Here is a 9,942-nt window from a genome sequence, read left to right as displayed (position 1 = left end):
ACTCTTTGCGACCCCACGGCTCCTCTGTCCATGGGATTCTTCAGGCAAGAATACTGTAGTAGGTTGGCATGCCCTCCTCCAGGGGATCTTCCCAACCCAGGTATAGAATTTGCGCCTCTCATGTCTCCTGCATTGGCAGGCTAGTTCTTTACCACTAGTGCCACCTGGGAAGCCCACTCTGACCACCCTTGACTATAAAGAAACAAAAAGAAGGGGGAGCCCTGGCCTGGGGTCCTCCCAGCCTCCGTCCTTCTCTGACTTCCTACCCTTTTCTCTAGTTTTCTACTCCATCTACTGACATGTTTTTTTCTCCTTCCCTTCTCTATCTCTCTGTCTCTCTGTGTCTCTTTCTGCTCTCTCTCTCTGTTCTTTTCTCTTTCTGGAACTCTTCCTAATACGTAACTCACAAACAATGCAAATAGTGATAGCATCAAAAAATATTCAGGAACAAAACATCCATCACTATGCAGGGAGAATCCAGGAGAAGAAACCAAATGCCTGAAAAAAGTTTCTAAAGTAATAAGTCCTTGTCAGACTCCAACCAGCCTGGGCCTCCAAACGGAGAGGCAGAGGTATTTGTCTCCTGTTCCAAAGACAAGAGCCACAGCCCACAGAGAAGTTCCGCTCCCACTGTGCTTTTCCCTTTGACCACTGCTGTCAAATGTGCTTTGTCATGTCCTCTTAGCACCAGGCCTGGCACATTTCTCGGTATAGTAAAAGCTAATGGGCCGTATGGCTTTTGGCAGTGTCGGGCAATATACATGCTCCATTTGGAGCAGAGTAAATCCTTGGAGTCTATAGCTGTGTGCGCAGCCTCAGGCTGTCCCCTGTGCTTCATGGGTCTGTAAATATCATAGCTGTTGTCACTGCTCAGGATTATTAATATTCCAAGGGCCTGCTTTGACCCTACCCCCTACAGAGCTGGCTTCAGAAACACACAGCTTCGCATTGGATCCCATCCAATTGGAATTTATGACTGGAAGTGGCAGAAGGCCAGAGCTTCAGAGCAATGTCTCACCTTCAGCTGGCTCTGCAGTTTGGACCCTGAGGACATCATGGTATTTATTCAATTCAGATCCCATTTATTGTGCTTCTAACTGTGCTTAGCACTGAGCTTAGATGCTAAAGATGGCGCCATGACAAAGACTCAATCCCTGTTCTAAAGAAAGCCATCTGGGAAGGAGGCAAGGGCATGTAAATAAGTTCTCTTATATGCTAATAACTTTCAGGTCCAGCCCTGGGCAGGTTTTGGAGAAAAGCCACTCATTCTTTCATTTGCATCCCCTGAAACCACTGCTATCCGAGGGTGGTCCTCCTAAGGTAACAACACCTTGGAGCTTGTTAAAAATGCAGTATCTCAGGCCCCACCCCATACTGAATCAGATTAAAGTTCGAGAGGCCATCATCTACTTGGGCTCTCCCAAACCTGGATAAGTTTAAAAAATCACTGGGTGCTGCCACTCTTAAATGCTGACACAGCAGATTTGATAGCAGGTACTTACAATTTGGCTGATCTGTGGAATGGCATTTGGGAACTAGCATCTAACCCTATGGTTCTCAAACTTCTTTGAATATTAGAATCACCTGGGGAGCTTTGAAAAGTCTTAATGCCCAGCCTTTACTCTGAATAATGAAATCGTAAACAAAGGGCATGGGGCTGAGGCAGCAGTAAATTTTTTTCCAGTTTTATTGAGAAATAATTAACATCCACCACCATATAAGTTTAAGGCATGCAGCAGAAGGGTCTGATTTACAGATATTGTGATTTACATATCACCAAAGGTTCAGCTAACATCCACCTGCTCATGTAGGTACAATAAAAAGAAAACAAGAAAGGGAAAATTTTTCTCCTTGTGTTGAGAACTCATAATTTACTCTCTTGAATTTTTTTATATATCTCATGCAGCAGTGTTACCTATAGCCATCATGCTATAGATTACATTCCCAGTACTTATTTATCCTCTAACAGAAAGTGTGTATCTATGGACTACCTTCATCCAACTTCCCCCTTTCACCACCCTCTGCCTCTGGTAACCACAAGTTTGATCTCTTTTCTATAATTTTTCTTTTTCTTTTTATTGAGTTAGATTCCTCATGTAAGTGAGACCATATAGTATTTGTCTTCCTCCGTCTGACTTATTTCACTTAACATGATGACTTCAAGGGCTATATGTGTTGCTGCAAATAGTATGAGCCTCTCTTTTTTATGGTCAAATAATATTCCATTTTATATATACCACACTTCTTTATTCATTTATCTATTGATGGGCTCAGAGGTCATTTCCATGTCTTGGCTACTGTGAATAATAGCACTGATTTTAAAATTTCTCCAGGTGACTCTTGCTCTTGTTCAGTTGCTCACTCGTGTCTTTTTGACCCATGAACTGCAGCACGCTAAGCTTCACTACCTTTGCTTTCTCCTGGAGTTTGCTCAAACTCATGTCCACTGAGTTAGTGATGCCATCCAACCATCTCATCTTCTGTTGCCCACTTCTCCTCCTGTCCTCAATCTTTCCCAGCATCAGGGTCTTTTCCAATAAGTTGGCTCTTCGCATCAGGTGGCCAGAGTATTGGAGCTTCAGCTTTAGCATCAGTCTTTCCAATGAATATTCAGGGTTGACTTCCTTTAGGATTGTCTGGTTTGATCTCCTTGCAGTCCAAGGGACTCTCAAGAGTCTTCTCCAACACCACAGTTCGAAATCATCAATTCTTCAGTGCTCAGCCTTCTTTATGGTATAGCTCTCACATCCATGCATGACTACTAGGTGAGTCTAATGTGCAGCTAAGGTTGAAGGCCACTGCTACAAAAGATTTAACCAGTATAAGAGCCACTGGACACACAATTCCACAGGGTCAGCAGAGTTTCAGAATTTCCAAATTGAAAAAGGTATTACAGATCTATGGCCAAAATCTAACTTTCCTCCCCTAACCAGGGCACTTGTCATCTGAAAAACTGCCAGGAAACTGCCTTGGAACTACCTAGATCTCTAGCGTGGGGCCAGGTGAGGAAACTCAGACCTACAGTTCAATAGCCTTAGTCCGGCTGGTCTTAGCTTGGAGGCGAGTTTCAATGGCTTGCTCCTTCTCTTGTTCTCCAGCCTTCCCAGAGTCCCAGAGGTATTTTCCTCAGCACCCTGGGCTGTAGATATGTTGGCTTTCTTTCATTTTCTCAAATGCATCCCTTTCCTTCCACCTCAGGGCCTTTGCACAAGCTGTTTCCTCTGCCAGGGATGTTTCCTCTCTTTCCTTCTCTCCAGTTTCTCCTTCAAGAAAGCCTTTCCTGATCCTCCTAATGAGACTACAATCCCCTACTGTACACTTATATAGCACCTCGTACCTTTCATTCATCGTACCTATCACAGCTTCAAATTGTGTATTCTGCTATTATTTGAATACTTTTCTCTAAACAATTCCAATTAAGAGAGAAACCATATCTCTTTTGCTTAGAACTGTATTGCAGCCACTTGCATTGCGTCTGGAAGATGGGAGGGAATCAACGAATGCCTGAGTATCCATGCACCACTCTTCTCAGCACTGGAGGTCCCAGATCCTTACATATCCTCCCTATCCCACCCCAGAACACTGCCGTTTGCCAAGGTAACCACTTTAGCCCCTGCATCCCAGGTGGCTCAGCTGGTAAAGAATCCACCTGCAATGTGGGAGACCTGGGTTCAACCCCTGGGTTGGGAAGATCCCCTGGAGGAGGACATGGCAACCCACTCCATTATTCTAGCCTGGAGAATCCCCATGGACAGAGGAGCCTGGCAGGCTACAGTCCAGGAGGTCACAAAGAGTTGGACACAACTAAGAGAGTAAGCACAGCACACACACAATCTTGAGGTATATACCACTTCTTTTTTGGATCATCACAGGCTCCTACATTTTAGACATGGTCAGTCTATCTGAGGCCCTTCCTCCATGTCCAGATATAAGTATTAGCATTCTTCCTCCAACCACCCAAGCATCTGAACCTCCATGGACCCTTCCTGTTGCTGCCACTCTGGCAGTGGCCTGGCAGTCCTCCAGGTGTTCTGTCTTCATCATAGTATTAAGCAGGAAGTATTATCAATGTTCTAGGATATCCTGCGCTCTTTATATACAAAATGAGAATAACAGTAGCCATTGCAAAGGGTTGATGAAGCATTAAATGAGATATTCTGCATCCACAATACACTGCCCAGGCAATAAATGCTTAGAATTTTTATTACTACTAATAACTGCAAAAATCCCATCAGTAGTCACTTCAGCAGCACACCTACTAAAATTGGAATGATACAGAAAAGGTTACCATGGCCTCTGTGCAAGGATGACACATAAGCTGGTAAATCATTCCATATTTTTAATGAAAAATATCCCACTGGACCCCACAAAATATTTTATTGCTGCAGTTTGTACTTACTGAATAAGATGATGGGAAGCTAATATGGATTCGATAATAATCTTAGATGAGCTCACACTTTCTTGGTTGCAACAATAAATCCAATAGTATGTCTAGAAGTGGAAAATCACGCTTATTCCCATTCTCAGAAAATGCATGACATGTCTAAGGATTTAAAGGTCCTTTGCAACAATCCCATGCCCTATTCTTCCCACACTGTGTCCTCAAGCTGAAAGTACAACTTTGGGAAATGGTATCCATACAGTCTCTCCTCTATTATTTTCATTTTTCTCTTAGTATGCTCTGTCAAAAGAGCCGGGATACTACCCCCTTGGTCAGAAGTTATTGCCGTTCAGTCATAAAAAGGTCAGAACTCTCAGCCCATCTACTTTAGGGCAGAAAACTTGGAAGAGGTCAAAGCTGAACCCTAGTAAGGATGAGAGTAAGGGAAGGGAATCTCACTGTGGTTGTTATCCCACCAGAGAGGTTGCGGACAAACTAGAGAGGAAAGCAACTCATGTGTTTATTTTTTTCACTCAACAAGCCTTTATTGAACACCCTACCATGTATCAGGAACTTAATTTAGCTAAGGACTTCCTAGCAGTGTGACCTGAGGGAAGTTAATTAATTTTCCCATTCTCAGATTGTTGCCTGTAAAATGGAGATGATCACTGTGCTGAGACAGGCATTCACTAAGATAATATGCACAGGGAGGGACACACAGTCCATGTGTGATGCAGTAGTGTTCACTGCTAGTGCTGTTGTTCATGTGGAACAAGATGGATGCAGTGTTGCCATCATGACATTTTGAGTCAAACGGGACACAGAGAAAAGCATGCAGGAAATTACAATAGCAACTGATAGAAGCAGTAGAGGGAGTGTTCCAAACATGTAGAAGGGACACCTAATTCAGACTTCCTGGGAAGAACATCTAAAGCTTAAACTGAGACATTAAGGGTGAGTAGTAGTGTTAAAGAAAAGATTGTTCTGGTACTTGTTAAAGATGGTAAGGAAGACTATCTTCAAGAGGATCTATTGGCAGAAAGGGAGAAAGTTCAGGCTCAGCTCTGAATACCATGGGAGTGGAGATTTATAGCCAAGGAGCAGGACAGAGGGCGGAGGATGGAAAGTCATGAAGACGGTAGGATAATTCTTGCTAAACTAACCAAACAGAATTTTTGATGAGGGCAGGCCAGGGGGACCAGATATCACTGGGAAATGGTGGGTAGGGGATGAGGAGAGGTGATCAGATATTGAGGGTGATCAAATATCGAGGGTGAGGGAGTACAGCTAAATCAACTTCAGAGGATTCCAGCTAAAATTGGACTCTATGGGGATAGAGACCAAAGCTCAGGGCCCAGTCTCGTTGAGTAGAAGGCTCAGAGGAGGCCAACTAAAGCCTGGTTAGAAAGGCAAATAGAAGCACATTCTCTCTTCTCCCACAAAGAACACCCTATTTCCAGACAGGGAGTAACCTCTGTTGCACAATGGAATCACCCAGGGATCTTAAAATATACTGATGCCTAGGTCCCACCCCCAGAGGTTCTGAACTAATTGGTAGGGCAAGCAGTCTGAGCTCTGGGTTGGGTTTTTGTTTGTTTTCCAGATTTATTGAGATATAATTGATATATAATGTTGTATAAGGTGCAATGATTTGATCTATATATATAGTGAAATGTTCATGGCACTAAGGTTCCTTAACACATCCTTCACCTCACATAATTACCATTTTGTTATTGCTGTTACACAATATTGTTTGGAGAAGAAAATGGCAACTAGAATCCCACAGACAGAGGAGCCTGGTGGGCTACAATCCATGGTATCACAAAGAGACATGACTGAGCAACTAACACACAATATTGTTAACTACAGTTACCATGCTGCACATTAGATCCCCAGAACTTACTGCTCTTATGACTGGACATTGGACATTGGTGTCCTTTGACCAATATCCCCTCATTTCCCTCACCCCTCAGCTCCCGGCAACCACCAATCTGCTGTTTCTGAGTTGGCTTTTTCAGATTCCACACATAAGCAACACTGTACAGTATTCATCTTTCTCCCATGTTGTCACAAATGTCAGGATTGCTTTCTATGCCTGAATAATATTCCATTGTGAAAGAAAAATATGCATATAGACATGCATGATATTTTCTTCAACCATTCATCCATCAATGGTCATTTAGGTTATTTCCATGTTTCGACACTGTGAATAATGCTGCAATGAACTTGGGGTGTAGATATCTCTATGAGGTAGTGATTTCATTTTCTTTGGATTAATACCCAGAAGTGAAATTACTGGATCATATGGTTGTTCTTTTGAGGAATCTCCTTACTGTTTTCCATTGTGGCTATACCAATTTGCAGTCCCATCAAAGTGTACTAGGGTTCCCCTTTCTGCACATCCTTGCCAGCATTTGTTATTTCTTGCCTAGTAGAAATAGCAATTCTAACAATTATGAGGTGATAGCTTGTTGTGGTTTTGGTGGGCGGCGGTTTTGGCGGGTGGCTGCGACCAGCGCCCTAAGTGCAGGCGGCTGCGACCGGCGCACTAAATGCGGTGGAGAGGAGTTGCCCCACGTCCGAGGTCAGGGGCAGCGGCCGAGAGTGCCAGGCTAGAACGACGCAGGAACGGCTGAGAGGAGCTACCCCGCGTCCAAGGTCAGTGGTGGCTGGGAGAAGCCACCTCACGCCTGAGGCCAGGGGCGGTGGCCCTGAGGAGCCACCCGGCGCCGGAGGCCAGGGGTGGCACCTGAGGCCAGGTGCGGCGGCTGGAGGAGCAACCTGAGGAGCGGTGGCTGTGCTGGTGCAGAAGGGCCTAGAGGAGCTATCCCGCGTTGAAGGTCAGGAACGGTGGTGGTAAGGAGATACCCCTCATCCAAGGTAAGGAGCAGCGGCTGTGCTTTGCTGGAGCAGCTGTGAAGAGATACCCCACGCCCAAGGTAAGAGAAACCCAAGTAAGATGGTAGGTGTTGCAAGAGGGCATCAGAGGGCAGACACACTGAAACCATACTCACAGAAAACTAGTCAATCTAATCACACTAGGACCACAGCCTTGTCTAACTCAATGAAACCAAGCCATGCCCGCAAGATGGGCGGGTCATGGTGGAGAGGTCTGACAGAATGTAGTCCACTGGAGAGGGGAATGGCAAACCACTTCAGTATTCTTGCCTTGAGAACCCCATGAACAGTATGAAAAGGCAAAATGATAAGATACTGAAAGAGGACCTCCCCAGGTCAGTAGGTGCCCAATATGCTACTGGAGGTCAGTGGAGAAATAACTCCAAAAAGAATGAAGGGATGAAGCCAAAGCAAAAACAATACCCAGCTGTGGATGTGACTGGTGATAGAAGCAAGGTCCAACGCTGTAAAGAGCAATATTGCATAGGAACCTTGAATGTCAGGTCCATGAATCAGGCAAATTGGAAGTGGTCAAACAGGAGATGGCAAGAGTGAACATCGACATTCTAGGAATCAGCGAACTAAAATGGACTGGATTGGGTGAATTTAACTCAGATGACCATTATATCTACTACTGCAGGCAGGAATCCCTCAGAAGAAACGGAGTAGCCATCATAGTCAACAAAAGAGTCTGAAATGCAGTACTTGGATGCAATCTCAAAAACGACAGAATGATCTCTGTTAGTCTCCAAGGCAAACCATTCAATATCACAGTTATCCAAGTCTATACCCCAACCAGTAATGCTGAAGAAGCTGAAGTTGAACGGTTCTATGAAGACCTACAAGACCTTTTAGAACTAACACACCAAGAAGATGTCCTTTTCATTATAGGGGACTGGAATGCAAAAGTAGGAAGTCAAGAAACACCTGGAGTAACAGGCAAATTTGGCCTTGGAATGCAGAATGAAGCAGGGCAAAGACCAGTAGAGTTTTGCCAAGAAAATGCATTGGTCATAGCAAACAGCCTCTTCCAACAGCTTAAGAGAAGACTCTACAAATGGACATCACCAGATGGTCAACACCAAAATCAGATTGATTATATTCTTTGCAGCCAAAGATGGAGAAGTTCTATACAGTCAACAAAAACAAGACCAGGAGCTGACTGTGACTCAGATCATGAACTCCTTATTACCAAATTCAGACTCAAACTGAAGAAAGTAGGGAAAACTGCTAGACCATTCATGTATGACCTAAATCAAATCCCTTATGATTATACAGTGGAAGTGAGAAATAGATTTAAGGGCCTAGATCTGATAGATAGAGTGCCTGATGAACTATGGAATGAGGTTTGTGACATTGTACAGGAGACAGGGATCAAGACCATCCCCATGGAAAAGAAATGCAAAAAAGCAAAATGGCTGTCTGGGAAGGCCTTACAAATAGCTGTGAAAAGAAGAGAAGTGAAAAGCAAACGAGAAAAGGAAAGATATAAGCATCTGAATGCAGAGTTCCAGAGAATAGCAAGAAGAGATAAGAAAGCCTTCACAGATGAGGTGATCTTGTTTACAGAAAATTTTAAAGACCCTATCAAAATTGTTAAAACTAAAAAATAAATAATGAATGAAGTTGCAGGACTCAAAATCAAAATATAAAAATCAGTTGTGTTTCTATACACCGAAAATGAGCTATCTGACAAAGAAAACAATCCCGTTTATAATAGTATTGAAAACAATAAAACAAGAATACATTTAACCAAGGAAGTGAAAGATTCAAACACCAAAACTATAAGACACTGATGAAAGTAATTGAAGAAGATAAAAATAAATGGAATGATATCTTGTGTTCATGGATCAGAGAAGCTCATATTATTAAAATGTCTATATTACTTATATTACCTAATTAACCATATTACCCATAGAATCATTGCAATTCCTATCAAAACTCCAGTGGCATTTTTCACAGAAATAGAAAATACAATTCTAAAATTTGTATAGAACCACAAAGGACCCTGAGTAGCTCTGGGGTTTTTAAAAGTTCCCCTGGTGATCCTATGTTCAATCAGAACCGTGAACCTCTAAGTCTTTTCAAAGCCAGGATGGGGCCTTTGCCCCTAGCATATCAAGCTCTTATCAAATTGACCGATGAGATACAGAATACAGTTAGCCCTCTTTATAAACGTGTTCCAAAGCCTTAGATTCAACCAATCTCGAATTGAAAATATTCAGGGGAGAAAAATTCCAGTGAGTTCCAAAAACCAAAACTCGAATTTCCCCACAATGGCAAGTATTTATATAGCATTGAAATTGCATTGGGTATTTTAAGAAAGAGATGATCTGAAGTCTATGGGAGGATATCCATGGGATTTCCCTGGTGGTCCAGTGGTTAAGAATTCACCTTGCAATGCAGGGGACATTGGTTTGATCCCTAGTTGGGAAACTAAGATTCCACATGCCAGGGAGCATCTCAGACCTCATGTTGCAACTACTGAAGCCCCCGTGCTTTAGAGCCCAGGTGACACAACCAGAGAACCTGTGAGCCACAATTAGAGAGTCCATGTCCTGCAACAAAATATTCTGCATGATGCAAGGGATCATTCCTGTGTGCAGCAGCTAAGACCTGATGCAGCCAAATAAAGAAAGAAAGGAAAGAAAGAAAAGTCCATG

Source organism: Capra hircus, chromosome 5 (assembly GCF_001704415.2).
Source record: "Capra hircus breed San Clemente chromosome 5, ASM170441v1, whole genome shotgun sequence".
NCBI lineage: Eukaryota > Metazoa > Chordata > Mammalia > Artiodactyla > Bovidae > Capra > Capra hircus.
The sequence above is the reverse complement of the archived record's forward strand: the minus strand, read 5'-3'. Positions refer to the sequence as shown.